General features: G+C 39.3%; 1 protein-coding gene across 4 annotated transcripts in view; it reads left to right on the top strand.

The window, feature by feature from the left end:
- The window catches only part of cdk17 (cyclin dependent kinase 17), a 233546-nt gene that overhangs the window by 53568 nt on the left and 163218 nt on the right, over positions 1 to 16760 (top strand). For 3 of the 4 annotated variants that reach the window (XM_063072254.1, XM_063072251.1, XM_063072252.1), the window contains exon 2: positions 11157 to 11349. The exons of the other annotated variant lie outside the window; for it this stretch is intronic. The gene's annotated coding sequence lies outside the window, so the exon portion shown is untranslated. The remainder of the gene's footprint in view (positions 1 to 11156; positions 11350 to 16760) is intronic. 4 annotated transcript variants of the gene reach the window in all.

The following is a 16760-nucleotide window of genomic DNA, read 5'->3' as shown; positions in this document are numbered from 1 at the left end:
CGAATGTTTTTTAATTTGGTCCAGTAGGGTAATTATTTTCATGGCATCTTGGCAAGGGCCTGAAATTTTTAAAAAAGTTTTCAAAAATCACTGCCTTTTGAATCAGCGCCCATCATCCCATATGTATAACATAAACATATGCACCTGATGCTATTCAAAAACTCTACACTCTGAACACAGTGTAGACGATTGATGCTAGTTAGAAACTCTTTGGCAACAGCCTCCTGTCCCAGTTAAGTGGCATAGTGTTCGAAATAAATAGAGGGGATTGCAATTATTTTCTTGATTAATTTTTGCTCTTTAAGAGTTGTCCCAAATAAGTGGCTGCCCTGATTAACTGGAATCCACTGTATATTTTGAAGTCTTTTTTTAAAACAGCACATATCCTACTTCTGTTCCATGACTTAAAATTAAAGTGTTGGGGGTGACATGATAGTGTAGTGGTTAGCACAACTCTTTACAGTACAGGTGATCTGGGTTCAATTCCCGCCACTGCCTATAGGGAGTTTGCACGTTCTCCTTGTGACTGAGTTTCTTCTGGGTGCTTCGGTTTCCTCCCACAGTCCAAAGTTATACTGATTGGTAGGTTAATTGGTCATTGTAAATTGTCCCATGATTAGGCTAGGATTAAATTGGGGGATTGCTGGGCAATGCAGCTCGAAGGGCCGGAGGGGTCTACTTTGTGATGTATCTCAATAAATAAATAAAATATAAATATTTGGCAGTACATTCTCTAAGCATCTTTGGTCAAGATCAGTAACAGTCAATGATAATGTGGGAGGGATTGTTTTCAGAGTAAGATCCTATGCCTGAGAAGTTGGGTATCATTACTGTCTTTTAGAGCTATGCAATTTAAATTTTATTAATTTTAGCTGAACTGCAGAAATGTTTTAAGTTTATTTAAATTGTGCACAATTTGAAATTGTGTTTGGCACTTCTGGTTGCATTCTGAGATGGTGAAAGCAATATGTCAATGCTTGTTTGGAACATTTATTGTTGAAATTGTCCTGTTTGCTTTAGCAAGGTTGTTAGCCATTCACAAGGAACCAAAACACTCTACTGGAGCTGTTTTATTGAAAGGCTTTTAAAAAATTAACTTCCTTCTGCATTCTATTGTAGAAAACCTTGTACTTGGTTAGAGTGTTAGTTGTACAGCACAATAACAGGCCCTTTGGCGAACTGGCTCATGGTGATCAAGATGTCTGTCTGAGCCTCTTCCATTTGTTTACATTTAACCCATATCCCTTTAAATGTTTTCTATTTATGTACCCATCTGAATGTCTTTTAAACATGGTAATTACACCTTCTTCCACAGCTTCCTTTGGCAGCTTCTTCCATGTACCCATCACAATTTATGAAAAATTTCCTTCTTGTGACCCATTTGAATCTTTTCCCTCTCACCTTAACTCTTATGTCTTCTAGTTTTGGACTCTAAAATATCTCAGAAGGAGATGTGCCCTGTTAAGGTGCCCTGTTTTTTCCACAGGTCCTTTTTTTTTGAGGCTCCTGCATGAGCTGGAGCTGAAAAGGACAGATGTGGCCATGGACCCTGAAGGAAGAGGGTTCGTGTTTTTGGATCCTATTCCAAGGTCCAGGCCTCTCTTCCCAGCTTGTGGAACAGCAAATCATTTGGTTGGTGCTGACAGGGGTCTGCGACCTGAAGGCAGAATTCTTGCCGTGCTAGGCTGTTTTACCTATCCTGGTATAAGTCATTGTCACCTTCCATTTCCAGTTCTCTGCATCATTCTAGATGGTTGACCTAAGGGTGCCTAGCATATTGTCTTGAAAGAGTTGTGAATTATGCTTTCCTGTCGTCATCACTTTCAGCACTTGTCATAAATAATTTCACTCCTGAACTTCTAGCATTCTGTTTGACAATGATCATGGTCTTAGACCTCATGCTTTCCTTCAAAAAAAATTGATTCTTCAAAATTGCTTGGCTGTACTGAGGTCTCACACCCACACATTCCCTCCTGGTCTACCTTTCTGCAGCTCAAAAGTGATGTGCAAATTTATGCTCTCCACACACTGATCTGTTTGCTGACAGACATTGGTTTTCGCAACTTATTTTCTGCTTATTCATACTATAACAAACTGATATTTCTCATGTAAATGGCTACAGACCAAATAACTGGTATTTTATGTAATATATGTAGGTACTTGTGTTTTATCTAATTAAAATTTACACGAAACTTGTTTGCTGAGAACCATAAGACATAGGAGCAGAATTAGTTACTTGCCTCATCAAGTCAGCTCCACCATTCCATCATGGCTGATTTGTTATCTCTCTCATCTCCATTCTCCTGACTTCTTATAACCTTTGACACTCTGATTAACCAAGAAAAGGTCAAAGGTTATTTTATTGTCAAAGTATGCATGTACAATACAACTCTGATATTTGTCTACTCCAGATAGCCATTAAATACAGAAAGACCATGAATGTTGATGAAAGAAAATACATCATCTCCCCCAACCCCTGACATAAAAAAGAAAAGAAACAAAACTCGCAGACCCCAGCCCCATTGATAAAGTTTAAGGGAATGGGGGATTCTCAGATCCCTGTAAACAATGAATTAAGTACAGACTATGTCTGTGACTGCAGTGTGTTTGAATAATGTCTCACAGCTGCCTTCTTTGGAACAAGATAAGGGTTAAAGTTCGCCCAGATCCACATAAGATGTCTCTGGGCTTTTCACACCTTTTGATTTTGACAAAAGGCAGTACCTGATGGAAATTAGACAGAACATTCCTTTTTATTTAAAGCATAAATTTGACGGATGTTCTTATCTTTGTAATTAAGTTGTGGCTCCAGCAAACCAGGTAGGACATTCCTTTCTTTAATTAAGGTGGCTGGAGTGTCTGACAAATTGATTGTACTTTTGTATCAATAGTCCATTGACTTGGCTGGAATGGTTATCAAACTGATTGTTCTTTTGTATCGGTGGCCTTATAACTTCTGACAATTCTGACATCAGTGAACTTGTTGAACCGCCAGGGAGATGAGAGAGGTTCTCTCCCTGATGTCGGGTCCAAGTTCACTCGCTGGCTGAACTTGAAGAAATATACAGTGAAAAGATAAGTAACGATCTTTTTGTGCTGTCGTTATTTGATCCAGCAAAGTTACGTTTACACCATCACACAAAAAAATTGACAGATCACCCACCTGACAATTGTACACAAGAAAGAAAACACCAAAAAAATTGAAGGAAACCAATATAAAGTACAGCCCAACAATCACATAAATCTCAGAAAATCGGAAACATCTTTTCATCTGTATACGAGAGCAGGTGCACGAGCTCAGTCCTTTTGTAAAGAGTGACCGCTGACCCAGGACTGAACACACCGAACTGGCTGCTGACAGTCTCCATTGGGAGCCATCACTGACCCCACCTGCATTTTCCTTGATGCTTCAATCTTTGTCACTGGTTGCTTCAAAATGGAGTCATTCATGACCCCGCACCTCGTCTCTGGTCTTTTCCACAAGTCAGCTTGTGCACTTGGTCCTTTTCGACTGTCTATCTCTACTCTCCATGAGGCAGCTTTCCGTACACAGCATAGAGCTGGATCCTTCAATTCAGTTCTAAACTGTACGTCACAGGTTCCAACAGTTTCCGTAACAGAAGAAGACAAAAAGAACAAGCAGAATGCATAGAAATTGTGAAATAATTGGAGAGATTTACTATCTGGAAGATGTCGCCCAAGGAATCGTTGTTCACTGTCACTATCTTGACCAGAAGAACCTATTGACATCTATTTTAAATATACTCAATGACTTGGCCTCTACAGCCGTTAGTGGCAATGAATCCCACAGATTCAGCACCTCCTGGCTAAAGAAATTCCTTCTCATCTCTGTTCTAAATGGACCTCCCTGTATTCTAAGGTTGTGCCCTCTGGTCCTAGAGTTGTCCACTATAAGAAACATCCTCTCCACATCCACTCTGTCTAGGCCTTTCAATATTCAATAGGTGTCCATAAAATCATTTTTCAAAACTCCAGTGAGTACAGGCCCAGAACCATCAAGTGCTCCTTGTATGTTAACCCGTTCAGTCCCAGAATCATTCTCATGAACCTCATCTGCATACCTTTTCTTAAATAAGGGACTCAAAACTGCTTTCAATACTCCCAAGTGCATTCTGATCAATGTTATATAAAGCCTCTTCTTCACATCCTTGCTTCTATATTCTAGCACTCTCAAAATGAATGCATGCATTGCGTTTTCCTTCCTTACCACTGACTCAACCTGCAAGTTAACCTTTAGGGAATCCTGGACAAGGACTCCCAAGTCCCTTTACACCTCTGATTTTTTTGAATTTTCTGCCCTTTATTCCTTCTTCCAAAGTGCATGACCATACACTTCCCTACACTATATTTCATCTCCCACTTCTTTGTCCATTCTCCCAGTCTCAGCAAGTCCTTCCCTGGACTTCCTTCCTGCTTCCTCAACACTACTTTCCCCGCCATCTATTTTTGTGAAGACGGCAAATGTGGCCACAAAGTCATCCATATTGTTGACATATAATGTGAAAAGAAGCTGTCCCAATACCAACCCCAGCGGAGCAATACTTGTTACCGGCAGCCAAGCAGGATAGGCCTGATATCTTTATTCCAACTCATTGCCTTCTGCAATCAGCCATTCTTCTATCCATGCTAGTATCTTCCTGTAAAACCACGGGCTTTTATCTTGTTGAGCTGCCTTGTGTGCAGCACTTTGTCAAAGGCCTTCTGAAAATTGAGGTAAACGACATCTACTGACTTTCCTTTGTCTATCCTGTCTGCTGTTTCCTCAAAGAATTCCAACAGATCTGTCAGGCAAGTCTTCCCCTTAAGGAAGCCATGCTGATTTTGGCCTACTTTATCAAAGTCCCAAAACCTCATGCTTAATAATGGGCTCTAACATCTTCCCAACCATAAAATCAGGTTAACTGGCCTATAATTTCCTTTCTTTTGCCTCCCTCCCTTCTTAAAGAGAGTTTGAGAGAGATATGCTCATGCAACTGTTGTCTTTCAAAATGAAAGGTACTTACCAGTTAATTGTCTGTGGTTACTTTTCTATTAACAGACATGACCTCTAAATTGTAGATAATTTTATATGGTGTTGCGGGTTTCCTTTTGAATAATGTATGAAGCCTTTTACATCAACTTGAACAGCTAGGCAGGTCAATTCAGGGTACGTCCACACTACGCCGGATAATTTTGAAAACGAAGCTTTTTCTCTTTGACTGCCCTCCCGTTCACATTGAGCCGGCATTTTCAGCCCCTGAAAACAGAGATTTTTGAAGACACTCTCCAGAGTGAATAAATCTGAAAACGCTTAATATCCGGCATAGTGTGTATGGGGTAAACGGAGAGGTTTAAAAACGTTGTCATGACAACACCACAACAACAATGCTTTTTTCTGCTTCTGCTTGGTACTGCACAAGCTGTTATAACGCACACAGTGTGAACGGCGTGAGAGTTAAATTGTAAAGTGAGCTTTTTTGACTATTTAAAAACACTGTCATGACGTGCCAGAACAGATGTTCATTGTTTTCTTGAATGCCACCACCTAACAATTTCAGATCAGAACAGACGGGCGAGACTGAAGCCAGAAGGGTTAGAAATGTACTCACTAAATACTTTGACCCATAGCTTACTGAATAAATAAGTATACTCACTTCGCCCTGTTTTCTGTCTTTGCTTGTATGAAGATGGTTTACCTATTTATGCAAGTACTTCTCTGACAATAGATGTATAACAGCCTAATGTAACATTGTATAGAAATATAAGATAACGCTGATGCAGACGTTTTATACATTTAACAAGGTGCTTTATTAATGCAGCATAGTTAGTCAGTTTTTCAATGTTCGTCGTCAACTGGGTCATACTGTCCGTGAACTCCCTGTCGGTTGCCTCCATACGCTCCAGTATTTGTTTTTTTTTAAGTTTTAAGTCCTCCTGTGCGAGAGCCAAGAGCAATTCCTTTAAAGTTTTTCTACTCTGTAACTGGACAAACGTGCACTAAGTATACTGTTTCCTCTTCACTTGTTTTCTGTGTGTCCTGCTCATGCCCAGTAGGAGGAGATTCGCCCAAATATCCGCCTAATGTGGACGGAGATATTTTGAAAAACGCTTAGTGTGGACGCCTGTTGTTTTTACTCGAAACCGGCGTTTTCAAAATTATCCGGCTTAGTGTGGACGTAGCCTCAGTGTCTCACTCCAAGCCTTTCTACAATACTTGAAAAATCTGCGAATGCGGAAGAATGATATTTCTTTGTCAAACCAGCATGTTTACACAGTCTAACAATTTTAGCACAATGTTCTATCATTTACATGCCCAAAGGGGCAAAAAATGTTGCTGATAATGAATAGAATGTTCATGTGGCTGAATAATGAAGAACAATACTGCCGGGATTCAAAATTACTGCTGACTTCATAGGGTCAAGTGAATGTGTTCCACACAGAAGAGAATAGAGAATCCAAATTAGCAGTGCTTGACAAAGGCAAGCCAGTTTAGATTCCTTATGAATGATGTCAGAGGCAGCAACAACTTGAAGCAGGGTGGTGTGACTTCCTGTTAAGAATGATTATTACCGAAGCTAACGAGAAAATCTGCAGATGATGGAAATCCAAGCAACACACACAAAATACTGGAGGAACTCAGCAGGCCAGGCGGCATCTATGGAATAAAAGTACAGTTGATGTTTCAGGCTGAAACCCTTTGGCGGGACTGAAGCTAAATCAGTCACACCAAGAATAGTTGAAGATCATCTTATTTATCTTCTTGGCAGCCCTGTGTGCTCATTATCCAGAAGATGTTTGCAGTAGACTTATAATGTGTTAGCAAATTTAATGAGAAGTATTTAGATTCAAAATGAATAGTTGTTTATATAGGACATCAGGAGGCATATTTTATGAATCGTGTTTCTATATTAATTAAAATCAGAAACTAAAACTATCAGAAACTATCTCCTCCATAATCTCCATCAGCAAAAGTGTACTACAAGGCTGTGTGCTTAGACTGTATGGCTAAGCACAGCTCCAATGCCATATTTAAGTTTTCTGACTATACCACGATCATTGGCTGAATCAGAGGTGGTAACGAATCAGCATAGAGGAGGGAGATTAAAAATCTGTCTGAATGGTGACACACCAATGGGCTCTCACTCAGTGTCAGCAAGACCAAAGTGTTGATTATTGACTTCAGGAGGAGGAAACCAGAGGTCCATAAGTCTTCTTTGGAGGATCAGAGGTGGAGGCGGTCAGCTACTTTAAATTCCTCAGTGTGATCATTTCAGAGGATCTGTCCTGAGCTCAACACATAAGTGCAATTCTGAAGAAAGCACAGCAGCCTTTCTACTTCCTTAGAAGTTTAAAGATTCAACATGATATCTAAAACCTTGACAAACTTGTATAGATGTGTGGTAGAGAATATATTGACTGGTTGCAACACAGCCTGGTATGGAAACACCAATACCCTTGAATTGAAAATCCAACGAAAAGTAGTGGATGCAGCCCAGTCCACTACAGGTGAAGCCCTCCCCACCATTGAGCACATCTACACGGAGTGCTGTTGCAGGAAAGCAGCATCCATCATCAGGGGCTGACACCCCTCATGCCATACTCTCTTCTCACTGCTGCCATCAGAAAGAAGGTACAGGAGCCTCAGGCCCCGCACCACCAGATTCAGAAGCAGTTTTTGCTCTTCAGCCATCAGGCACATGAACCAAAGGGGATAACTTCACTCAGCCCATCACTGAACTGTTCCCACAACCTATGGACTCACTGTCAAGGAGTCTTCATCTCATGTTCTCAATATTTATTGCTTTTTTTATATTATTTTCTTTTTTTTGTATTTGCAGTTTGTTGTTCTTTGAAGATTGCTACTTGTGTGGTCTTTCATTGATTCTATTATGGTTATTAGATTTACTGAGTATGCCCACAAGAAAATTAATCTCAGGGTTGTATATGGTGACATATATGTACTTTGATAATAGGTTTACCTTGAACTTTGAAATCCGCTGTCAGCATTCTTTCATATGTACTATATTTCATTCCAAGTGTTTCTTTTTTGAAAAGTAATATAAGTTTGGTTATTGACTCTTCAGCTGGAAAAATAATTCCCTTTGGATTTATTGAAACCCATTAGTTTGAACACCTTATTAAATTTCCCCTTATCACTGTATTTTCAAAAAATAACATCCATTTTTTCCAGTCTATGCCTTCCGATCAGACGGTTCAGATTTATTGTCATTTCAACCACATACTGCCAAATGAAACAATGTTCCTCCGGACCAGGATGAACAACACAGTACATATAACTCATACACAACATATAAAATAATATTACCACAAATAAGTTAACAAATAATAAGGTGCTTTTAAGACACAAGTTAAAATGTAAACAGCATAGCACTACAGCTGCTTCATACCCGATGAGACCTGTGTGGTGCCAGGGAGTTCAGTAGTCTCATGTCCTAGGAGAAGAAGCTGCTTTCCATCCTAATAGTCCTTGTCCTAATGCTACGGTAACTTTTTCTGATGATAGGGGGTCAAAGAGATTGGTGGACAGATGGGGAGGGATCACTGACAATGTTGCATATGCAGTACCTCTGGTAAATATCTCAGACAAGTGGAAGATGTTTTAGCAAGAACTGCTGTATAAATGGTGAAGAATTGTAAAGCATGTCTACTGAAACTATTGGTGCAGAGGTAATTACTAGATATGGAACCTGAAAGAACTGTGACCTTCTGGTGAGATGCATGAGAATCCATGTAAGGAATAGTCATGTTCACACAGAATGATATTTTGAGAAGGCCAGTTTTTCACAAATATATTCTGGACATAAATCTGTTTGGAAAGTTTTGAATAGGAAGAGGTTAGAACATAATGGAGGTAAAGATACATAAATGTTTATCAAAGTTAATTTATTGCTACTGATTGCTTTAGAGCAGTGGTCCCCAAAGTGGGCGATGTTGCCCTCCCTGGTTACAGTGTTCCCCCTCCCCACCTGCCCCCTTTATTATCCAAGGGAGCGACAAAGGTAAAGGAGGCACTTGGTAACGGGGAGCTGCTGAGGGATTACAGACGCAATCTAAGGAATCTTTTAGTTATAGAAATCTTGGAATGCTATCCTACATTGTGGAAAGGGTCAGAATGTTTTTTATTGCCTTTCCAACATATTTAGTGGAGTGTGGTTTTAATGCAGTCCCCAAATGTCTTTCAAAGCAATGGAACAGACTGGAAATTACTGAAAGCAGGGTTCTGAGACTTCTGAGTGGTATTCAGTCTGATGTTGAGAAGCTGATATCACTTCAGCAAGCGCATTCATCTCATTGAAAGGTGAAAAAGCAATGTAGTGAATAGCTGAAGTATTAATGTGTGCTCTAAAATTGTTGATGAGATTTTTTTACTGTAATTAAAGAAATAATCTTATTTGTAGTTTTAATTAGATATGAATAATTTTCGCAATTATTTGTCAGTGCTTTGAATTAGCAATTCCTATCTTCATTGTGCATCATAAATCAAAATTCTTTATAGTTTTTATGTAATAGCTGGAAAGGGAGAGAGGGCGCTGGGATTGTGGTGTGGGAGCCAAGTGATCAATAACCCAAAAAATGATTTGGCAGTCACTGCTTTAGAAGAATAGATACAATGTTTTTTTTTAGAAGAAGACAAGTTACTGTTTAACTGAGTAACAAATTACATATTTAAATGAAATACAGAACAAAATAGAACACTACCAATGCTACTGCAGTACTATAAAACTATATTAGTTCCTAACAGTTATCAATGGAGGGAATTCATCCAGTGTATGTTGCCGTGTTCTTTTGATTGACTGTAAATGAACAAAATCAGGGCACAGTGCTTTCAACAATTGCATCCTCCAAATCTTCATTTTCATTGTAACATTTATGATACTTTCAAATTCTTCATAATTCTTAATTTGTTGAAGTAGTGAAGTCAATTCATTTTCACTCTCAGCCATTTTTGGCATCTCTAAGCCTGAATGCTTGAAACCACAATGAGCAAAGCAGTTCTGAATTGTCTCACTGTTTACTTCTCTCAAGCTATCAGTGACAATTCTCACTTTTTTTAAAACACAAATACCCGCAAATGATGCTATTTAGAAACTTTTCGCCCTTAGCACGGTGTAGTGTCTAACAGTCACACAAGTGATCGTGACTGTTACTGAAATGAGCTCAGAAAAAGCAAGTCTTCTGTCCCAATAAAGCAGCATAGCAACCCAAATAAATGTAAGGGGATCCCGGCTATTTACGCAATTAGTTTTTGTTCTTTAAGTGTTGTTCTAAATTAGCAGCTTCCCCAATTAACCAATGAACCCAATTAATCAGAATCCATTGTATTTCTGGATTCCGCAAAGTCTATTATTTTCCCAGCTATTATCACAGAAAAAGTTAACTTATTCACTCATCAGATTGCTGCCCCAGAAAAGTATGTTTATAAAAGTATAACTAATTTTTTTCTGTGATGCATTCTTTTAAATGACAAAATATATATCAATTTTAGTTATTCCACAACATGGATTAAGTAATATTCCCAGTACATTCAAGAGATTCAGTGACTTAGACTGATGATAGTGAAGATTGTTTTAACCTATTTAAAATATTGTTGTTGGCATCAATTATTGTAATTGTATCAACATTTATAATACTTGACTTTCACTTGAGCATGAGACTTCCCTTTACTAGACATATTTGAACGGAAGCCTCAAAGCCTTGAGTTCAATTATTGTTCTTCGAGATGGTGAGAGCATAATAAGGTCCTTAATGTTTTGCTTATCAAAAGATTAAAATCAAATTTATATCTTGACGTTTTATCCATTCAGTATTTCAAAAGGATGTTTATTTCAGTACTTTCTCACCTTTTCCCTTTTTGTAGGTGATGATTCTGTGGATGCTAGTCTTTGGTACTTCAAAAGCTAAACAATTGGACATAGTAACCAGACTGTTTCTGCGGCATATGCACCTCATGTCACATCCTGAGCTGATATTGTGAGCTCTAAATTTGGCATATGTTTGTTACGTTTTGCTGAAAAATTAGAACGTAACTTTAAATTGTTGCTAATCACATCCATTATTAATATTTTGTGTTTTATGTTACTATAAATAATAGGCCAACCTGCTGACAAGTATACCACTGTTGTTTCTCATTACAGCACATACTTGCCTACAAGAATAGAACAGCTGTTTGTCATTTGTTGATCCATCATTATTTAAGTAATTTACTGGAAGATTGGAAAGCTGTGAAAGTAGATCCTAGAATTGATTGTTACACCATGGAATCACACTGAAGAAAATTAATATAAAAGGATGACCAAACTCAAAGACTGGAAGCTGTGACTGAAATATGTGAGTAGTCTTAATTGTAGAGCTTAGCCTTGTTTTTATTATTTGAGGTGGGGGAGGGGAGGGAGAAATTGTGCGGTTGGGAAAACAATTTGATGACAGTATTTAAAGCAAGAATTATTGGAATTATCTTTAAAATTAATAACACATCTACACTGTTTGGAGAACAACCTTAAGGTATATTTTCAACCTCATCAGCTGGAATCTAGCCATATATCCTAATCAAAGTGTGGTTTTCAGTGTTAGCATTGGTCTAAGTTGGCAGATACATTTTTCTGTCCTGCTTCCTGTGCTCTTCTCATTGACTTCTCATGGAGTCTGAGGGAGCAGCACCAGTTTCTGTAGATTTTCAAGATCTCACTCAGGTTGGAAAATTTGCCCAAGGCTGTGCTGGGTTAAACATGATATAAGGAATTCTTAGTCGCTGAATAGGCAACATTCATTTCCAGGAAAATAGTAAATAGTTGAGATTCTGTAGTTTATTAAATTTTTAATATCATTAGTTGGTTTTCCTGGTGTGTATGTACGTGGAACTACGGTTGGTTTATTATTGTCATGGTGCACCAAGACTCAGTGAAATTTTTTTCTTGTATACTGTTCATACAGATCAGATCATTATATAGTGCACTGGGATACAACAAGGTAAAACAATAACAATGTAGATTAAGTTGTAACAACTACAGAGAAAGTGCAGGTAAACAATAATGTGCACTATCATAATAAGGTAGACTGTGAGGTCAAGAGTCCAATCTATCATATTAGAAAACTATTTAATAGCTTTATAACAGCAGGATAGAAGTTGTCCTTGAGCCTGGTGGTATGTACTTTCTGGCTTTTGCATCTTCTGTCCAATGAAAGGGAGAAGAATATCTGGGGTGGGTGGGATCTTTGATTATGCTGGCTGCTTTACTAAGATAACGAGAAGTATAGACTAAGAGTGTGGAGGGGAAGGCTAGTTTCTGTAATGTGTGGAACATCCCAAACCAGATAGGATGCTTTCTATAGTGCATTGATAAAAATTGGTAAGGGCCGACAGCTGTGCCAAATTTCTTTGGCCTCCTTAGGAAGTAAAGCTTTCTTGGTTGTGACATCAACATGGTTGGACAGGCTGTTAGTGACGTTCACCCTTAGGACCTTGAAACTCTCAACATCAACACTTATAATGGAGACAGGAGCATATGCACCCCTGCTCTCCTGAAGTCAACGACCAGCTCTTCTGTTTTGCTGACATTGAAGGAAAGGTTGTTATCATGACACACATTGCTAAGCTCTCTGTCTTCTTTCTGTACTCCGATTCATCATTATAGCCAACTGTGAGAGTATCATCTGCAAACTTGCAGATGGAATTAGAGCAGAATGCAGCCATGCAATCAGAAGTGTACAGGGAAGATGCAAACTTGGGGAGCACCAGTGATGAAGATAATCACTGGATGAGGTGTTGCTGCCTATCTTTTACTGATAGTGGTCTGTGCAGTCTTATGGTCTTATAAAAGCCAAGGAACCAGATGCAGAGGAAAACATTGACAGCTAGGGTCTGTAGTTGGCTGATGCATTTGTTTAAAATTGGAGTATTGAAGGTAGAGTTATAGTCAATAAACAATAGTCTGGCATACTGTAGGTGTCTTCGATACTCCAGAGCATCTGTAAATGAGATTTTTAAAGTATATTTGACAAGTTTATTTTGTCTTGAGCATTACTAAATGTTTCTGACTGTTAGAGATGCTCACAGTCAATGGCCCTGACCTCACTGACAGCTGGTGGCTGGGATCAACAGTCGTCAGAGAGCCTCAGTGAACGTAACTGGCTGTTCCTGTCTTTTGCTGGGCCTTGCTCAGACACCATATGCTGGGTTGTGGAAGGCACTCGGGGTCATGCTGAAACAAGTATTGAGGCATATGATTTGATCAAAGACATTTTTGGGGTACCTCAGCCTTTTTGCCGTGATAATTGGAGCCTTGCAAATTGGAAGAATGGGCAAAAAAGTGGCGGATGGAATACAGTATTGGGGAAGTATGATAATACGTTTTGGTAAAAGGAACAGTAGTTCAGACTATTATCTAAATGGGGAGAAAATTCAAACATCAGAGGTGCAAAGGGACGTGAGTCTTCATGCAAGACTTCCAGAAGGTTAATTCACAGGTTGAGTGTGGTAAAGAATGCAAATATAAAGTTGGCATTCATTTCAAGGGAAGTAGACTATGAAAGCAAGGAGATAATACTGAAGCTTTATAAGACACTAGCCAGGCCGCACTTGGAGTATTGTCAACCATTTTTGACCCCTTACCTCAGAAAGGATGTATTGTAATTGGAGAGAGCTCAGAGGAGGTTCACAAGGATGATTCCGGAAATGAAGGGGTTTAGCATATGAGGAGCATTTGGCAGCTTTGGGCCTGTACTCACTGGAATTTAGAAGAATACGTGGGGATCTCATTGAAACCTACCAAATATTGAAAACGACTAGATGAGGTGGATGTGTTTCCATTGGTGGGTGTATCCAGAACTAGAGGACACAGCCTCAAAATTGAGGAGCGACCTTTTAGAACAGAAGGAATTGTTTTTGCCAAAGAGTGGTGAGTCTGTGGATTCTGTTGGTATATTCAAAGCGGAAGTTGATAGATTCCTCATTGGTTGGGACATCACGGGATATGGTGAGAGGGCAGGTGTTGAATGGGATCAGGGATCAGCCATGATGAAATGGTGGAGTGGAATTGATGGGCTTTATGGCCTGATTCTGCTCCTATGTTTTATGGTCTTGGATTGTTATGTTAAAGAATTGTAAGACTTATTTATATTGACGTAGACGCAAATTAATGTAACATATAGGAGTGACAAAAGTTCTTCCCTGAATAAATCTGCTGAGTTTCCTAATAATCATGCTGACTTAACTGATGCCAGGTGTTTTAAATTTCTAAAGTGAATATCATTTTCTAGATTTTGTTCAGGACTTAATGCATGAATCTGAATTCGTCGTTAAATTTGTTGTTTTGCGGCAGCAGTACATTGGAATACATAATTTTTTTAAAACTACAAATTACAATAAGAAATGTATATAACAAATAAATTAAATAAGTAATGCAAAAAGAAAGCAAAGAAATGGAAAAAAAAAGTGAGGTAGTGTACATGGGTTCCTTGCCCATTCAGAAATCTGATGGTGGAGGGTAAGAACCTGTTACTGAAACATTGAGTGTGTGTCCTCAGTGTGTGCAGGATATTCAATTGAACCTTATTGAAAACTCTGCTTGTACAATATGTGAGCTCCTCCCATGTGGGACTGAGTGGCATAACCACCACTACATCTTTCCTTCTTGGAAAAGAAAAGCAAACCGAGGTATGTACTTTTTGTCTATAGAACTGCATTGAAATTATAGGCACTGAAATTGAACGATTCAGTTCAGTTCTCCCATAGCACGTAACTTATACTCCTTAGGTAAACATAAAAAAGAATTGCCAACATTATAACTGTCTTTCTCTGTTTTATATCTCCCCCTCCCCCTCACACATCCCCTCTCCCCCTCCCTCCTTTTCCCCCCAATTTTTTTTTAAAGGAAGTCTCATTTTGCAAAATGTTTCCAATATTCAAACTCTTTTTAAATAAATAACACTAAATCTAATGGAGGTCAGGGTAGACTACCCAAACACTCGAGCAAAGGGAGAGGATTGTTCTGCCTCTTTAGCCAGAACAATCCTTAAGGTTTTTGGCTATGGAATATATCTCTGTGGTGGGACAGATAAGCAACCATATCTGGTAGCAGATGGAAATTCTTTAACAGGTGCATCTACCTCAGGGAAGTGGTCCTCATCATAAGGCTCAGGCCATCTATTTCTTTCTCTACTTTCATGAACTTTGAAGGTGCACAAGCACTTGACTGTTCTGCCTGATTTCACCTTGTGATGTTCTGAACGTGAACGATTGCTTCTGGATTATTGTTCCTTTGGTGAATTGGTCTGAAACCCAAACAGCTTCTCCACTCCTGAGTGACAAGAAAGATTATGGTCTGTGCCTGACATCATGCATGCTTTTAATTTTCTCATGCTGTGTTGTCTCAAAATTTCTTCCCTTGTCTAAGTCCAGCAAGTGAGGTTGGAGAAGGGATGGGAAAATGGACATGCTTGTTCTCAGTTTTCGGCCTATTGACAGCTCTGATGGACTGTAGCAAGAGGTGTGGATCGATAAGTTAGCAGTGCTTTGTAGGGGTCTTTTGCCTTTAGTAGGAGATTCTTAACAGTTCACACTGCTCTTTCCACTTCTCCATTTAACCATAGAAACCATAGAAAAACTACAGCACAGAAACAGGCCTTTTGGCCCTTCTTGGCTGTGCCGAACCATTTTCTGCCTAGTCCCACTGACCTGCACACGGACCATATCCCTCCATACACCTCCCATCCATGTATCTGTCCAATTTATTCTTAAATGTTAAAAAAGAAGCCCCCTCGCTAATGTTCCCTTTAAACTTTTCCCCCCTCACCCTTAACCCATGTCCTCTGGTTTTTTTCTCCCCTTGCCTCAGTGGAAAAAGCCTGCTTGCATTCACTCTATCTATACCCATCATAATTTTATATACCTTTATCAAATCTCCCCTCATTCTTCTACGTTCCAGGGAATAAAGTCCTAACCTATTCAACCTTTCTCTGTAACTGAGTTTCTCAAGTCCTAGCAACATCCTTGTAAACCTTCTCTGCACTCTTTCAACCTTATTTATATTCTTCCTGTAATTTGGTGACCAAAACTGAACACAGTACTCCAGATTCGGCCTCACCAATGCCTTATACAACCTCATCATAACATTCCAGCTCTTATACTCAGTACTTTTGATTAATAAAGGCCAATGTACCCAAAGCTCTCTTTATGACCCTATCTCTGTGGGTATTGTGGACTGAATGACTGGTAATCATATTCGCCAGCAAAGGCTTTGAATTGTGGACCATTATCTGACACAAGTGTTTCTGGTATTCCACGGTGAGCTTTCCAGTACTGTTTAACTGCTGATGAGGATGCAGAGGACAGCTTGGACAGCTCAACATTCTGTGAGTTCCCACAGTGAGAAGCTATTTGTCTCCTTTCAGCTCGAAAATGTCTGTGCCTGCAATTTGCTATGGAAATGAGACAGAGGGGTCCTGCATGAATTTTGTGCTGTTTTCTGCATGCTTCACATTGTTTTACGTAATCTCCCATTTGTATGCTCAGACCAGGCCACCACATGGATTGCCTTGCTCATGGGTAACATTTTTCAAAGCCTTGATATTCTTGGTGGATTTAACTGATGATTGTGGTGTGTATAGAAGCAGGAATGATGAGCATGGAGCCCTTTAGCAGCAAACCATCAAGAATGTTGAGTGTGTCCCTTTCAAGCCAGTAATGTCTGAGTTTGTGAGCTCTTTTTAGAATAGCTGGCCATCTGTGCTCATGGTATTGC

This window comes from Mobula hypostoma, chromosome 20 (genome assembly GCF_963921235.1).
Source record: "Mobula hypostoma chromosome 20, sMobHyp1.1, whole genome shotgun sequence".
Classification (NCBI taxonomy): Eukaryota; Metazoa; Chordata; class Chondrichthyes; order Myliobatiformes; family Myliobatidae; genus Mobula; species Mobula hypostoma.
This window is presented reverse-complemented; position numbering and strand designations above follow the sequence as displayed.